A 17,759-nucleotide genomic window follows, 5' to 3' on the forward strand; every position below is an offset into this window, starting at 1 on the left:
CCTGCGACTCGCTTGATGTCGTCAGTCCACCTGGTGGGGGGTCGGCCAACACTGCGCTTACTAGTGCGGGGTCGCCATTCCAGCACTTTGGGACCCCAACGTCCATCGGCTCTTCGCACTATGTGCCCCGCCCATTGCCACTTCAGCTTCGCAACTCGTTGAGCTATGTCGGTCAATTATACTTAACCAAAATTACATATTTTACAAATTATCTGTATTTTAAGGAAACACAATCTTGTTCAGTTCTTATATTTTTATATATTATACAGTTCGTTTCATGTAGGATGGTGCGGGTGATAGTTCGTTTCACTCTTGGAAGTTTGCCACGATTCACGATAATAGTACATATTATGAATATCATACAGACGACTGTCACAGTACCCATGCTATCTGAATAACTCATTAACCAGGCAAGTAAAATGTTTTTAAAATTTTGGTAGTTTAATGTAATGGTAATGTAGCAATCAATATTGTTATTCATTATTCACCAGTATTTGCTAGTTACTGAAACTTATTACTCCGAAAACGTAGGTTTTAGTGAAAACACTGTACTGTGTTTATTTCAAATTCCTATTTATCAGTCAAGGTTAGCTAAGCCCGCCCAGTCGTACAATGGCTTAAAGTTTCAAGCCACCTAGTTAGGCGTTTACCTTCTATTCCCAATGTGATCCCAAATTCACAAACAAACGAAGTTCTCGCGATCACTGGCATTAATTTGTAACAAAATAATAGACCAGGCGCTGTGTGGATGTGAGTGTGCATAATTCGATAAATCGTAAATCTGTATGCTTTTCTGAGTTCTTCAAAATTATAATCAGAATGCGACCCTCGAATTATGCACACACAATACCTCACAGCGCCTGGTCTAAAACGCTTATTTCGTTCTTTCTTCTGTGAGCGAGTGAGCGTTTGGAAATATCTCACGTTCCTGTTTCATTGCCTAGATCTGTGCGTTGTAATCGCTTGCGAATGCAATGTATGTCAATGGACCCTTATGTCCCAATTGCGCTTGATAATGAACATTATAATTTCTTTATTTTATTAGCTTTGTACGGCGTCGGTTTGTTTGTGGCTCAGTCCGGTTATTAACAAATATAAAACAATACATGCGCGTATTTACATTGCGTTGGTAGTTTTCCTTCCTCTGCAAATGTGTACATGCGAAATTCGATTTTTTTGTGAGTAATAGTTAACTAAATAAGCTGATTTGCTATTACGGTTGGTATTGACATTCATTAGTTATTGTGGAGGGATGTGTCAGTGTTGGTATAAATAAGAGGGTGTTTGGTGACTTGAGCTCAGTTGTGTGCTAGGCAGCGTAGACACCGTCACGCTGCCAGTCGCGTTAGTGATTTTGTACAAATATGCTTGGTAGTAATACTTCTCAGGACAAGGTGAATAAATAGCTCTACTTCTAATAAAAAAACAAGTGCCCTGTTTAGTGGTCCTCAACCAGAAGTATATGAGTCAACCCTCTCATACACACACCGGTGATCATACCCTTCAGAGTTCAGACGCACCTCATCTCGCCTAAAAACTCACCCTACTACACTTCATTATCATACACATACATACACACATATATATTGACTAGCTCAGCAAGAGACTAACCACTGCGACATTTTTCACCCTATAAAAACACCCTCGCTATTCTTACGCTCTACCAGTTTACAGATAAGCCGATATAGTTGTCTACACACAAGTAAAAATATTCGCACCCCGCGCGACTGCAAATACTTTTTATTATAAGCGTTATTATCAAACATACAGACAACTGGGACAATAAGTATTTATGTTAGATCCGACAGATGTCGACAGATTAGTGGTTGTTTGTAATTGTGCAAAAAATAATAGACATGTTCTAAAATGGTTTTGTAATGGTAGGCGTCCACATATCCGCATCGTACGTATCGGACGCATCGCATTAAACTGATATTTAATTTTACTCTAAATTTGTGCAATCCGTACGATGCGGATCAGTGGACGCACTTGTATGACTTTCTATACAATACTATGATCCGTTGGATGCGATGCGTCCGATACTTACGCTACGGATGTGTGGACGCCTACCATATCAGGCATAATATAATATGTTATTGCGTATTAAGATAAATGGAAATAGGTATACCTACATATATTATGACTAGCGGACGCCCGCGACTGCGTCCGCGTGAAATTCGATGTAAACTTTTAATTACCCCTACCGTACTCTACTCTACCCTACCCCTCCCCTCCCATTACTCCTACTCTACCCTACCTTACCCCTTACCCCATTTTCTTATTTTCCGCGCAATTTTTTAACACACACAATGAGAAGCACATAAAAAAAATAATAAAATCGGTCCAGCCGTTCACGCGTGATTGCCTGACCAAGAGACGTCATTTTTTGTTTCTACATAGGTAAGTAAACACCCAACGGACAAAAGGCAATGCAATCTATGAGGAAATACCGCTTAGTCAGCCCTCCCCACAAGAAACCTTCCGCTGCCCTACATACTACCGCGCTAAATATAGGAGACAAGAGCTCTCACTAGGAAATCTTACTGCGTCGCTCAATACAAATCCATTCAGACACCTATGCGGTTAAATATTAACCGTAGAACATTTTTATAGTTTTGTAATATCAGTATTTTTTAAAGAATATTTGCCCTATCTTTTAAATATGACCAATATTGAAAGTCCCCTCCAACTAGTGGGGAAATGGGGCGGGGATCGAACCACCACCCCTCGGTGATCCGACCGCTCTCACTGTTGAGCTATTGAGCGTAGTATTAAATTACTAACAGACGCCCCGCGGTTTCACCCGCGTAGTTCCCGTTCCCGTGGGAATATGGGAATAAAATATGTGCCGGTGACACTCACAAATATCGTGGCTTTATAACGGTAAAAGAACTTTCAAAAACGGTTTACTAAATCCAGATATTATCTTTTACAATTACACAAACTTTACCTCCTATAAATAATAATAACCGACGCCCCGCGGTTTCACCCGCGTAGTTCCCGTTCCCTGGGAATACGGAGATAAAACATAGCCTATGACATTCACAAATAACGTGGCTTTTTAGTGGTAAGAGAGTCAGAGAGGGATTACATATCATCACGCCTTCTTCCCGTACAGGTAGATGACCACGCCCTTCCACTTGGTACGGTTCTTGCATGATGCATATCTGCCTTGCTTCTTCCATTCTCATCGACAATCTCTCATACAGCTCCGTCGTTTTATGGTACCCAAGACCTGGCATTTATTGAAATTGGTCGACGAACGACGAGTCTAATGCGCTATTACACACGTTTACATGTTTTTTAGGGTTCCGTATCTCTAAAAGATAAGACGGAACCCTTATAAATCACATTGTTGTCCAACTGTCTGTCTGTCTGACAGTTTATTCACGGTATCAATATTTGAAGATATCGATCGTACTATAGATGTCAAACAGAACAGCTAGAATAAGTTTAAAAAAAATTAAAATCGCAATAAAAAAACAGGTTGAAGAATACTTTACAACCTATTCGCATGCCGCAGTCTCAGTCAGTCATTGTCATACGTACACAAACACCGTGACGCGGTATTTTTGTGTTTTAGATACGTAATTGGCAACATTTCTAACATATTTTCACACACATCGGAAGAAAATTAATACAACAACAATTGAAATGACGAAAATACGAAAGTTTATGATAGAAATAAGCTATTTTAATGATTTAGGTACTTTTGTTTTCTTTACTGTGTGAAGTACGCTGAATAAATTTGCTGTGGAATCTTGATTATTTATAATAAAGAAATATACCTATATAATTATTTTAGAATTACTAGGTACAAAAGATTTAACAGCTAGGCATCGATTTAAAAAATAGGTGGCTCAAAGTTATTTATCGTGAAAAAGTTTTACAGGTTCACCATCGTGTTCTACTTAACACAAAACGACCATTTGTTTTAGTCATCCTATTACCTAGTTCGAAGAGCCGATGACCTTTGGGGTCCCAAGGTGCTGGAACGGCGGCACCAAAAAGCGCAGTGTTGGTCGACCCCCCCCACCAGGTGGACTGACGACATCAAGCGAGGCGCAGGTATTCGCTGGATGCAGGCGGCTCAGTAACGTGATGTTTGGAAGTCCCTACAAAAGGCCTATGTCCTGCAGTGGACGTCCATCGCTTGAGATCATGATGATGATGATGATTAGTTAGTTCTTCAATATAATGTAAGAATTAGTAAGAAATTGTTTACATTTTTGTACCTATCGCTGTCTACAAATAACTCTCATGATTTGAAGCAAAAAAAACATACTACTTCATTCACAGGCGGTATCTAGCTAAATATAAGTCTCTGAATGAAACACTGCTGTAGAAAAAAAAAGGAAGATCGATGACACAATAAAACGTGAAGCTGAAACGACGTTGGGTCGATTAACGTTTGGAACCGAATTGAACACGCCATGAGCCGTAAAACCCGAAAGGATGGTTAAACATTTATACACGAAACCCTAAACTGGGTCGGAACACCGCAGGATCAGGTAGACAGAATTTCTGAAATGGCAACCCATGTACATGAATCACCGAGTAAAATGTTGCCGACGGAGAAAATAAACAAAATTACTTATGATTATGACATGCGATCGAATGGGTAATACCAGAAGTAAAGAACACTGTAGGTATTCAGAGGAGATGTATAAGATTTCACGTACTAATATATTTTATTAGCTATTAAAGTTAAATAAGTATATAGCTTAAATACAATTAATGTGAATTGACGAGAATTAACTTTAAGAATAAGTAGATACATGGCAGTCTTGAATGTCATGAGTCCAAGGCATGAGTACCAAGAACCTAAAACTGATGATAATATGTGTAATTAAAGTACATTTCTATTCAAATCTTTACCAATTGTTAAATTCTATAAATTCAATAAAAAGAAACTCGCAAGCCTCGCATAGCAACCGTTTATAACGCAAACATTAGTGTATCAGCGAATGACGTAACCGCAGACTTCACAATGAGGAAGCGGCCCTCGCACAATTAGGGAACTTATGTAGGTAAACTCAGACGAATTGTATAGGGACTAGACGCCTTGCAAGACTTAACCCTTCTGTCAAAGTATAAGATCAACGATCTCACGCGTTTATAAAAACTGTTTCTATAGAATCGATGTTGTATTAGTTTTTTTCATGTACCTAAAGAGCTCCCTAAAAATGCTGTCTCGTGAAGTTGAATGATAAAAAAAGGACTTCTAGTTTTCTAATAGATGAAGTTAAGTTTCATTTGTAAGTATTTTTAACTTTTTTAATAAATAAAATCAATATCTAAAAAGAATGGTATCTACAGCCGGAACAGAATATCGATCGAGTAATCCAATATTCTGTGAAACGAGTCTAACGGCCAGTTTCTTCATCGCAAGTAACAGTCAAAGTAACGTCATAAATCAAAATTGACGGTCTTATTCACTGAAAAATAAAGTCTTCTTTACTAACTACTTTTACTGTTACTTTAGCTTTACATGAAGAAACTGGCTGTAAGTGATGTGTTTGTTAGTCTGCATAACAATTAAACGTGTATTGCGAATCAAAGGATAAACCCAGCCTCCATACAAACTGGGGCCCAAATTATACACATAATAGAGATTTAAAAATGGCCATAAATTAGGACAATAATTAAGGAATCTTAAGGCCAATTTTTAAAGAAATCTATATTTGTCTAATCAGTTAAATTACTTCTACTTGTACAGGGCAATAATTCCCCCTCAAAAAATGACAGACAATTATTAATGATTTGAATTTGGGTGCGATGCAGCTCCAAAGCTAATTCCTCTATGTAAGTACGAGTATATCTAACGACTCGCTATGAGAGAATCAAGGCAATTCTTGGGTCGACCTTCTCTTTGAATTTGGAATTAATTTACAATTAAACTGCCACTCTACCCTCTACAACGATATGGAATAACAAAATTACTTTTGTCTCTCGGCTTAGTGTTGATCTTTGAAGATAAACTTATTGACGCAGCTTTGAGATGAGTGTGTATCTAGTACGTAGTAAATAACATAATCCTATAAATGAGTACAGAAATTAACGGATGTCACAAAAGGGACTTATAGATCACAGACATTAAGGCTGTTCCAATTCAGTCGTGTGACAAAGTTTATGTAGGTAGAGAGATACGAATAAGTAAATAACGTTTTACTTATTACTAGCGGACACGAATGAAACTCAATGTAAACTTTCAACTATTCCTACCCAACTCTACCCCTACCCCTACCCTACCATTTCCTGAATTTTCTTTGCTATAAACCTCACGGAGCCCTTTCCAACGAATGCAAAACCGTGAAATTCGGTTCGTGCTTTCTGGAGTTATTGCGTCAGGAAGGAAAACCCGACTTATTTTTATATAGTAGAAGACTAGCAGACGCTCGCGACTCCGTTCGCATGAAATTCTGTTTATCACAAATCCCACGTGAATTGTGATATTTTCCGGGATAAAAAATAGTTAGTGTTAATCCAGAGTAAAATCTTATTCGGTTAAAAATTTCAGCCAAATCGATTTGCAAGCCGCAGCGTAAAGGAGGAACTAACACACACACTTACATAAGTACACACAAACTTTCGCCTTTAGAATATTAGTTATACGTTATTTACAAAAATATGATGAAAAATCATGATATTGCAAGATAGATAGGCTGAAGAAGAATAACATGCCAAGCCAAGTTTTGTTCGTAGTTTACAGCAGTAACCTTAATTAAAATTAAGTAAATGTAAGTAACATTAAAGTAAAATTAATTCGTTATTTTACTTCATTTCCAACACGCGTCAGAATGGCAGATTCATCCATCTTTTCCACAGTATGTACCTACCTCTTCCAATTAACCAGACTTGAACGTATGCCAAATGAGATTTTCAACCATGCTTTAAATGGACAGTAATAATAATTTGTACTTGATAGAATATTTCATACTACGCGATGTCCAAATGTTGCAGCGAATCATCTTAAAATAGATTATACGTGTAGAGATCTTGAAAACAAACTTTGATCTTTTGACATATCTTAGTTTATTTAGCTCCAACAGTCAACTATTGCTAGAACTATAAATGAACGATTTTCGATAAGTACATCATAAATCTACTCTTATAGGCCAGTTGCTAAAATGTCCTCAAAACAGTTGGAATTTCAGTCTCAGGACAGATTTTAATGATTTCTTAATGTGTTTGCATGGCTTTTTGTATGGTATATGAAATAGGCCATCAGGTGACGTTGTGATCGTCTTTTTTTTTAGATTAATATTGTATAATAATTTAATTGAATATGCAATATATAATTCAGATGAATATCTATACTAATATTATAAAGCTGAAGAGTTTGTTTGTTTGAAAGCGCTAATCTCAGGAACTTCTGGTCCGATTTAAAAAAAAAATCAGTGAGCCCATTTATCGAGGAAGCCTATAGGCTGTATTTTATCTCCGTATTCCTACGGGAACGTGAACCACGCGGGTGAAACCGCGCGGCGTCGACTAGTGCAATATATAACCCCACAATGTAACAGTGCACAGTGGTCAGTATTTTTAAATTTCTTAATAGCTCATGAATATTAAACAACAAACAACAAGAATCACAACGCTAACAACATGTAAGGTACCTAGCACAACTTCATGAATAATAAAATAGTGCACAAAACAACAACAATATCAAGCTGTATGGTACCTATACTACAGCCTTTCTTGATGAGTACTGTTTACCAACAATCAAATAAGAAATGAGGGTATAAATCACTAATCAGTTCACACCTAATGATAATTATAATTAACTTGTTTGATTAATAAGCTTAGAACAATTAGACATGATTAATATATTTTATGTCACATTGTATAAACTATTTATACATAATTTTAAATAAATAAGTAATGATATGACATGCGTTTTCTACCTTCATTCCTAATTTGTTTGTCGGTAAACAGTACTCATCAAAAAAAGGCTGAAGTATAACCAATGTTCTAAGTGGGTTAGCAAAAAAGAGTACTCGCAACTGCAACCGCAAGTCCAGTCCAAAAATCCGTCTCTTAACGGTAGTACTACTTGCTTTTATATACTTCAGAAACAATGCTCTTAAAATAAGTTTTTAGTTATATATTTATACATACTAGAAAACAAAGTAATCCGCCGCGTCTAACTGTCTGTACGCTATTAACTAAAAAATACATTTGAACGGAAATTCGTGCGATTTTCGTCAATAGTGATTGATGAGATAGGTTTCGGTATCATTTATAATTATTGAAGATTGTTAGAAAATATAAAATCCCAAATTAATACGCTAGAAATCGAATCGACGACCTATTTTCAAAAACCACTGTTAAGAACTGTGTCAGAGAGGTCATCTAACGTTTGTCGGGTCCGTTTGTTATAAATAGAAATAACAATAACGATAAGTTAACACAGATACGTAGTAATAAAATACTAACTAGTACTCTTTAAAAGTGGGTCAATTAAAGAACATAAGTACCCTAAGCTCTTAATAATGGAGAATAGCGTTAGTACACCATTAATCAATAGTTATAACATGTGTGTTACACTATGTCATTGGTTCTCAAAGTGGTACAGATGGACCCCAAGGGTTCACGGGAGACTCATCAGAGGTCTACGATGTCGTAACAAAGAAATCCGGTTCCCGGTTCGGAAGCGAGGGTCCATAAAATGATTTCCAGTTTCATACTGAAGGGGGCGTTTTCTAAATAAAGTGAGATTCTTTCGAGTCCTTGTGCTGTGAGTTGTTAAAAAGTAAAGTTTTTTGATTGGCCAATTTTGCTTTTTTACATCCACTCACAGCACAATAAATTAGTAATTCAGCAATCAATTCTCACTTTTAATCGAAAACTGATAAATTTGTTGATTTTATTGGAACTGAGCCGCAACGTAAATATCCATACAAATCTGGGAAATGGTAGAAATGTAACTGCAGGGGGTCCACCGGAACTAGCTAGATTTCGAAAGTGGTCTATGAGAAAAAAAAATACTTTAATAATAATAATAATAATAATTTATTTGCTAAAACATGGGTTATAACACAATTAATGGTCCAAACATGTTTCGCCACAAATTAGGCGTGCAAATTTTTAAATCAAGTAATACAATATAAATGTTCAAATTATTAATATATGTTACATGTGATTTGATTGAAAATAAAGTGACGTACAGGAAAATTACCACAACTATACCAATAATAATTAAATAATTCTTAAGTAATGAAAATGATAAAATATTTAAACAAAGTTTATGTCAAATTGTGAAAATATAATAAATTAGTCAAATTGATTTTAATTTAAAAAAGTCATTTAATTCGTAAATACTATTTTGGCTGAGGGCATTAAAAATATGTTTTTTGAAACTCTGTAATGGCATTTCTTTTGTTTTTTCTGACACATGATTATACGTTTTTACAGCCATGCAGTACACATTTTTTTAAAAAGAGAGTTTGGGAACCTCTGCTCTATAATATATGTACAATTTACAGCGACAGTGGGTACCACACCACAGCTTGCAATATTCCCCTAAATTGATGCGGAAATGGGACACGCAGGAACGATTGTATGCTCGTTATATTCATTATACAGGAATCTATAACACAGTAAAGATATTACAAGCAGTATAATAACTCGGCCGTATTTTTGAAATAAATACCTACAGCCGCGCGGTACGTAAACATGTCATAGGGCTGCCCGCCTGCAGCATTTTAATTACATTTGCCAACTTTGTGTTTCCATTTAGTTTTGTGATTGTAAATAAACTTTTTTTATATAATCAAATAAAATACTTTGTAAATTGTAGTAAAATGCGTGTTTGTGATAAATAAAAATGCGTGTTTTTTGATTGTTGATTTAATTAAGGCTGATACTACGTCAATGATCTTGAAGGATTGGTCGTATTCTTAAACATATTTATTTCGGTAATGCCATCTAGGTATTACCTTCACACTACGTGAACAAATAAAAAAAAGATAAAGTTAAAAAATACAGACTCCCAGAAGTTATTTTCATTATACAACATTTTTTTTATACTAGTATTAGTAGTAGTACTTATAATAAATAATGATTTAATATTATATTACCGTTTTCGTCATTTACCTATTTACACAATTTTATTATTTAAGCATTTATTAATATTTCTTTTTAATTTTCAATTATGCTTTTAGAATACAAAATATTATGTATGATAACTTTGTTCATGAGATACTGAAGTTTTTATGGTATTTATTTGGTTCAGACAATTAGTCTACAATATCATTATACAATATATAAATGACATATCATTTATCAGTATGTGTGCTTGGCAAATTTGTTCGTAACACTCCCGAAGGTCGGCACGGTCCGGGAGGGGGGTAACGATGCCCAGCGCGTACGACTTCTCGCCCGCGCAGTCCTTTCCTCCCGTCGCCCGCATACAACAACAAGTCATAACATTCAAACATATACCCCTCCTTTGGGCTTCGCCGCAGACAGGTAACAAATCACAAATGCTCCGAGCACAGTCACACAAAACATTGTACAAGCAGTCGAGGTTTTAACACAAGCTTATCGTACCTACTGTATCGTGATTCATGAACCGCGTATAACTACCTATTTCAATCGTGTCAATAACTTTCCTTTACTCTATTCGCTTTATTTACTAATCCAGATACCTACCTTTTATTCTGGAGATAAAAGGAAATACCTTATCCATTAAAAAATACAAGATTATGTACCTACCTACTAATAAGTAAATTTATTTTAAAGTCTTACCTTTCAGAGTTTCCAGGTAACTTAAAAAAGTTATCTCTGGATGGGATAATTTTGAATTCATGCATCCAAAAGCGGCACAGTGTGGTCATAATTAAAAAAATCTAGTACGATTAATACACTTTACTCTGTTAATACACCGTGCGTGCGTTCGTCACCGCGGCACAGTCGCAACGGTCTTCACCCCACGATCACCCCACGTACGAGGTGCGTAGGTATAGCTCGCGTTTCGACCTTTAGTATGAAGTCCAACTACTGCTTGTAATATCTTTTCTGTGTCTATAACGACAATGAGTCACATGCATGCCAGGAAGGCGCATTGATATGTATTAATACCTCTATCTATATTATATACTTAAATGTATACTAATATGATATGACCTCTGCCTTCGATTCCGGAGGGTGTAAGTTCAAATCTGATCTGGAGCATGCACCTCCAACTTTTCAGTTATGTGCATTTTAAGAAATTAAATGTTTGAAACGGTGAAGGAAAAAACATCGTGAGGACACCTGCATACCTGAGAGTTTTCTTAATTCTCTGCGTGTGTGAAGTCTACCAATCCGCATTGGGCCAGCGTGGTGGACTATTGGCCTAACCCCTCTCATTCTGAGAGGAGACCCGAGCAGCAGTGAGCTGAATATGGGTTGGTAATGATGATGATATTATAAAGAGGTACAGTTTGCGGTGTTTTGTAAGATGTAACCTCTGGATCTATTAAATCGATTTTTTTAAATTATTTTACTACTAAAAAGCCACGTTATTTGTGAGTGTCATAGTCTATTCTCACGGAAACGGTAACTACGGAGGTGAAACCGCCGAGAGTCGCCTAGTTTTAGATAATACTTGCCCGTGACATTGTTCGCGTGGAAAACCTTAACCTTCGCATAAAACTTCGTACTGTACGTTTATTTTTCAAGTTGTATAGCTTGCGCTTGACTACACCTCATGCCTGATGGAAAGCAATGATGAGGTCTAAGAAGATGTCTATTCACTCTTGTCATGTCTTTCTAGCAGGATCACATTAGTTGATCGATCTATATCTCACTATTTCATCATCATCATATCAGCCGATGGACGTCGACTGTAGGACAGAGGCCTTTTGTAGGGAATTCCAAACAACACGATACTGAGCCGTCTATAGGGTAGGGGTAAGAAGTAGGGTAAGGTAGGGTAGGGTAGAGGTAGATTAGGGGTATCTTGACCGAAGCTTTATCGAAGCTTGACCGGATCCGCTAGTACAATATACAGTTGAATAAGTAAGTAATGTCCAAGTCTATACCTACTTGTGTTAGAATTAGAATATACTTGCCAACTTGCCAGTAAAAAACACAAAAGAGATTTAAACCACATATAGGTACGAATACATTAGTCAAATAGGAATGATGGTGATTATATTAACATACTCATTAGCTATTAAAATATTTGTCGACAGCGAAACGTAATCAAATAGCTCAACCAAAATGTAGTAGTAAATATTTGTTATTTAACTATTAGTCCAACGTTATATATACAATTATGTTGTCGTGACAACAAGCTATTCGACCTAGCTATTGTAAGCATAGCGGAACGTTACTAGGAAAAGTTGAATGTCGCAACCTTTCTAACCTTTCGTGGATATCTCGTTAAATATTAAAGAAATATAAACAGTTTTACTCGTAACATTTCATTTCAGTCGCTTCTAGGTCTATATTCTCTCTTCAGTCGGTCCCTTATGACACAGGATCGTGACTACCTTAGCGAGAGTCACCTTTCGATAGACAATGCTCCTCCATCGAGTCGCTGAACATTTGGACGGCACTGTCAAAGGTGTCTTGAAAAGAACCGACCATTGGGTTGAAGCCTACCTCGTGGCCGTTTGCCTACTACATTTCCCACCACAATATTTTTTTAACTATGTTTTATGTAGACGTAAAGTTTATGAGGTTGTAGGAGTTAAAATCTGGATCTCCTAAACCGATTTTAAAAATTATTTTACCAATAGAGAGCCATATTATGTTTCGTATTCACACAGAAACGGGAGATACGCGAGTGAAACCGCGGGGCGTCTGCCATGAAAACATCGTGTAATAGTAGGCGACGGCGTCCACAGATTCGCATCGTAGGTGCGTATCGGACGCATCGCATCAAACGGATTTTAGTATTATTTGTATAGAATTTCATACAAATGCGTCCACTGATCCGCATCGTACGGATCGCATCGAACGGATTTTATCTACCGTAAAATTAAAAATCCGTTTGATGCAATACGTCCGTTAGGTACGTGCGATGCGAATAAGTGGCCTACGATTACTGTGTTTGTTGTCGCACTGCTCCGAAAAAGCTCGACCGATATTTTAAATATTTTTTTAGTTAGATATTGAAATAAGGTCGTAAGACTACAATTTTTTCATGACAATTTTTGATACCAGTGTGCGACAAAAGACAAATTGTATTCAATAAATTATAAATTAAATTGCAATGTCTGTCTGTGAATTCAAAATAACTGTTTTCTATTGAACTAACGCAGACAATGTAGCCGGCGTCAGCTAGTTTAAAATCGGTGAATTCGACCACTTAAATAAACTTGGCACCTGTTAAATCACAACTATTAACAGTTAAGCCAAATACCGAGGATGTCGTTTGTGCCGAACTATGCTCTTTTTCCACTTTTATGTATTTTTAACCGACTTCCAAAAAGGAGGAGGTTCTACGTTCGGCTGTATGTATGTTTTTTTTTTTTTTATGTATGTCCAGCGATAATTCCGTCAATTATGGACCGATTTTGAAAATTCTTTTTTTGTTTTGAAGGGTTTACTTCCAGGGTGGTCCCATTTTTTTCATGTCAGGATCTGATGATGGCATCCTGGAGAAATTGAGGTTAACTTTCGAAAGTTGTAGAGACGGCTAGTGCGTTTGTTAGTGTTTCCATAAGGTATTTTAAACCACTACAACTTTATGAAGGTTTGGAGTTGGTCTGATGATGGAGCCGAAACACAGACGATGGAACTCGTCAAGGATTTACAGCAGTCACCTTTTGTTTGGGCTTGATTAATTTGTATTGATGAGTACTTTCCACCTACATGGGTTGTGACTGTATTAAGTGTCTGGTGATGAAGACGAGGGACAGTGAAGAGAACTCCTCGACGGTTCACAGTAGCTACCTTGTGTTTGGACTTGATAAATTTGTATTGATGAGTACTTTCCACCTACATGGGTTGTGACTGAATTAAGGGTCTGGTGATGAAGACGAGGGACAGTGAAGAGAACTCCTCGACGGTTGACAGTAGCTATCTTGTGTTTGGACTTGATAAATTTGTATTGATGAGAACTTTCCACCTAGATGGATTGTGACTGTATTAAGGGTCTGATGATGAAGACGAGGGACAGGGAAGAGAACTCCTCGACGGTTCACAGTAGCTACCTTGTGTTTGGACGTGATAAATTTGTATTGATGAGAACTTTCCACCTAGATGGAATGTGACTGTATTAAGGGTCTGGCGATGAAGACGAAGCACAGTGAAGAGAACTCCTCGACGGCTCACAGTAGCTACCTTGTGTTTGGACTTGATAATTTTGTATTGATAAGAACTTTCTACTTAGATAGGTTGTGACTGTACACACTCAGTAGGTATGCTAACACTAAAAATAAAAAAATAAAAATTTTAATAAAAAAAATTTAACCGACTTCCAACTCAAAAAATAACTTTAACTAAAAAGCAAAAAATAACATCCTGCCAAGCCAGTGTCGTGTTTTAATTAAAGCTGTTTCTGAAAGAACCACATAAATTTTGTAGTTTAAACGTGTTTAATTAAAACATCACTGGCTTGGCACCGCCTTCAAACTGATCAGAAGGTAGCACATAGGTAGGATGTTATTTTTTGCTTTTTAGTTAAAGTTATTTTTTGAGTTGGAAGTCGGTTAAATTTTTTTTATTAAAATTTTTATTTGGGGTAATCAATATAGAAATAAAATTGAAAAAAATTCAATACATTTAAATAGTTTCGAAGTAGGTTCCTAGTTATGTACCGAATGTTTTCCAATTTCAAATAAATTGTTACAAGAACCAGCGGGCTTCATTCACGTATTAGTTGACATATACGTAATTGAGATTCTATGAAACATATGTCATCAGGTGCCTACTGACACCCTTAGTGGATATCATACAGTAGGTAGATGACATTTTTCAGTTGATTTGATGTTTATTTTTATAGGTTGTTATACCAAATGAGTGAATAGCCCAGCAGTATGTGACGAAAGAGTTGCCATATTAAATGTAGCGTTATTTTTCTTTTCAAAACAAAGTTAAAAAAGTAAACCACAGCCAATAGTTTTGGAATGCATGAAAAATAAGCGTGCAACGTTTCAGTTATGGTTTACGCTACATAAGCACTAATGCTATCTTTGGACGACTGTCTTTTATGGCTTCGTTTCCCCTTCGCGATGTCCCAAACCCAATGGCTGGTAAGATTTATGTGACAAGGGAAACCTTTGGGGGAACACACACATTTCTGGTACCAAAATTGTCAACAAAACACTGTAGACCAGTTTATGGAAGAAATAATAATTGCAGACGAATTATTAAAATTTAACGTGTCCAAGGTGTTTTTGGTTCGACTAATTTTAATGTTGTCCTAAACTAATTTTAATGTTAACCTATTGTCATATCTACCAAACCAAAAAAAAAATTGGTTTGGTAGATATGACAATAGGTTGTTAAATATTTTATAGTTATGGTTGTTTATTATTTAGTATTTTGTATGAATGAGATTTATATGCATAGCAGCACAACATTTGTCGAGTCAGCTATTTCATATATTTGAGTATATTTAGCTGAGCCTCGCTGTTACTCACTTAGATCCCGTTCGTGTTGGTATGTCGGGATAAAAAGTTGTTTATGTCCTATTGGAGGCTTCATTCTCCTCCTCCAGCAGTGTTCCTCACATGTGAGGGAACACATATCTCAAAGTCGAGTGTGCAATCTCTTTCTATGCCAAATCATTATTTCAGATTATTTTGGGCGTATTGGCGTAATCCATGAAACATTCATCCATACATCGCATATATGTTATAATTAATGACGACCACGTTTGTATTAATAATGAATACATAATATATTAGAATTAATCTATACTTACATTGAGTGACCAGTTTGGAGTTCAAATTAAATCACTTTGCATATATTCATGATAATTAATCACGGGCAACTGACCTAACCTACACAATATATTGTTCACTAACCGCGCGGTTTCACCCGCATGATTCTTGTAGGAATACGTGGATAATATATAGCCTATAGCCTCCTTCGATAAATGGGTTATCTAAGACTGAAAGAATTTTTCAAATCATTCAAACAAACTCATCAGCTTTATACGTACTCGTAGATATGGCAAGGGCACGCATCCAACATTCAGGAATCATTGCAAGTTTTCTCACAACTTTCTAAACTTACGAGTAACTTAAATAAAACAAAATAACATATTTGTTTAACACAGAGAGAATGGCAGTGAAAGGAAATCTGAGAACTCGCAATATATAGAAGCAGATGAGATAACTCTCACGATTCCATTTACGTAACTCCACGAGGCAAGCTTCGCCGCTGAGCTGAAATACTCAAGAGTACGGGGAAAACCTTCGTTAAAATTTCACCCAGGCTTATACAACAAAAAAAAAATAGTGGAGACGGTGAATTTCTGCAAACTAGAGAGAACCAATTATTTTTTAATTAATGTTACTGTTCTGAAAGCTCATTACTGTATCTTTTTTTGTTGCGTTTTTTCAAGTGTTTTATTTACTAGCTAATAACTTTAACATTATATGAACTTTTATAAGATTCATAGCATTGACATAATAAACATTTTTGCTTTTTATGGAAAAAGCAACTTGATTAAAGCCACCAATTTATAAAGTCTTTCTAAAAGTTATTTAATATTCTGTTTATAATAGATTGAAAAACTACTTTATGAGCATTTTCAGTAAGTAACCAAAACTACCCTTGGTACTAAATAATGTCATCAAAACGTCAAAATTTTTGTACGCATAATGTTACTGTTTTGATCTCTTTTTTAGTATCTACAAGTAACTATAAGTACATTGCTCACGACTAAATCTATACTAATATTATAAAGCTGAAGAGTTTGTTTGTTTGTTTGATTGAACGCGCTAATCTCGGGAACTACCTACTGGTCAAATTTGAAAAATTATTTCAGTTAGATAGCCCATTTATCGAGGAAGGCTATAGGCTATATATTATCCCCGTATTCCTACGGGAACAGGAACCACGCGGGTGAAACCGCGCGGCGTCAGCTAGTAAATTAATAAAATAAAATTAATCAATGAAGGAAGAAAGGTCCCGAGGTGCTGAAATGGCGACCCTGCACCGTTATGCGCATTAGTAGACCCCTATTAGGTGTAGATACGACATTATCAGTGTCGCAGGCAACCGCTGGTTGCTCAAGACCTATGTTTGGAAGTCCCTACAGAAAACCTATGTCCAGCAGTGGAAGACAGCTGATATAATCTGATGGTGAAACAATGAATACGTTGCAGTTATAGCGCAACACCTAGCTTCATAACCGTTGGAATACAAAAACGGCTTTTTCTTACTCCACTTTGCGATAATCACTAACGATTCCGCTTACGTAACTCGCGCTAAGCATTAAAAATCTGCCACGTTTAAATTGCTCACTGCTTCTGCAGGCATTACTTCTCAGTTTATAATTGTACAACAAAATATAATTTGATTATGATAATATTGACAAACTTCTTTTGCACTGTTCGTCAAAAAGGACAAATCGTCAAATTTTTAGCAGCATCATAATGAAAAACCTAACCTACTTATCTAGAGATGCAATAACAGCTTCTCACCAAACGCATTTGAAAGTATATATTGATAATTGATATAAGGTATAAGGTATATAAGGTTATATATATATTTATTTATTTATTTTATTATATATTATGTATATTTTATATTTATACATGTAGTATATATAAATATACTATTTTTATTATTATATATATATATATTTT

The 17,759-nt window shown here is 36.1% G+C and overlaps 1 protein-coding gene across 1 annotated transcript in view; it reads right to left on the bottom strand.

Annotated features, from left to right (window-relative positions):
* Positions 1–17,759, bottom strand: part of LOC112044212 (ADP-ribosylation factor 6) — a 49,590-nt gene that overhangs the window by 10,354 nt on the left and 21,477 nt on the right. The window lies entirely within an intron of this gene.

This window comes from Bicyclus anynana, chromosome 1 (genome assembly GCF_947172395.1).
Source record: "Bicyclus anynana chromosome 1, ilBicAnyn1.1, whole genome shotgun sequence".
Classification (NCBI taxonomy): Eukaryota; Metazoa; Arthropoda; class Insecta; order Lepidoptera; family Nymphalidae; genus Bicyclus; species Bicyclus anynana.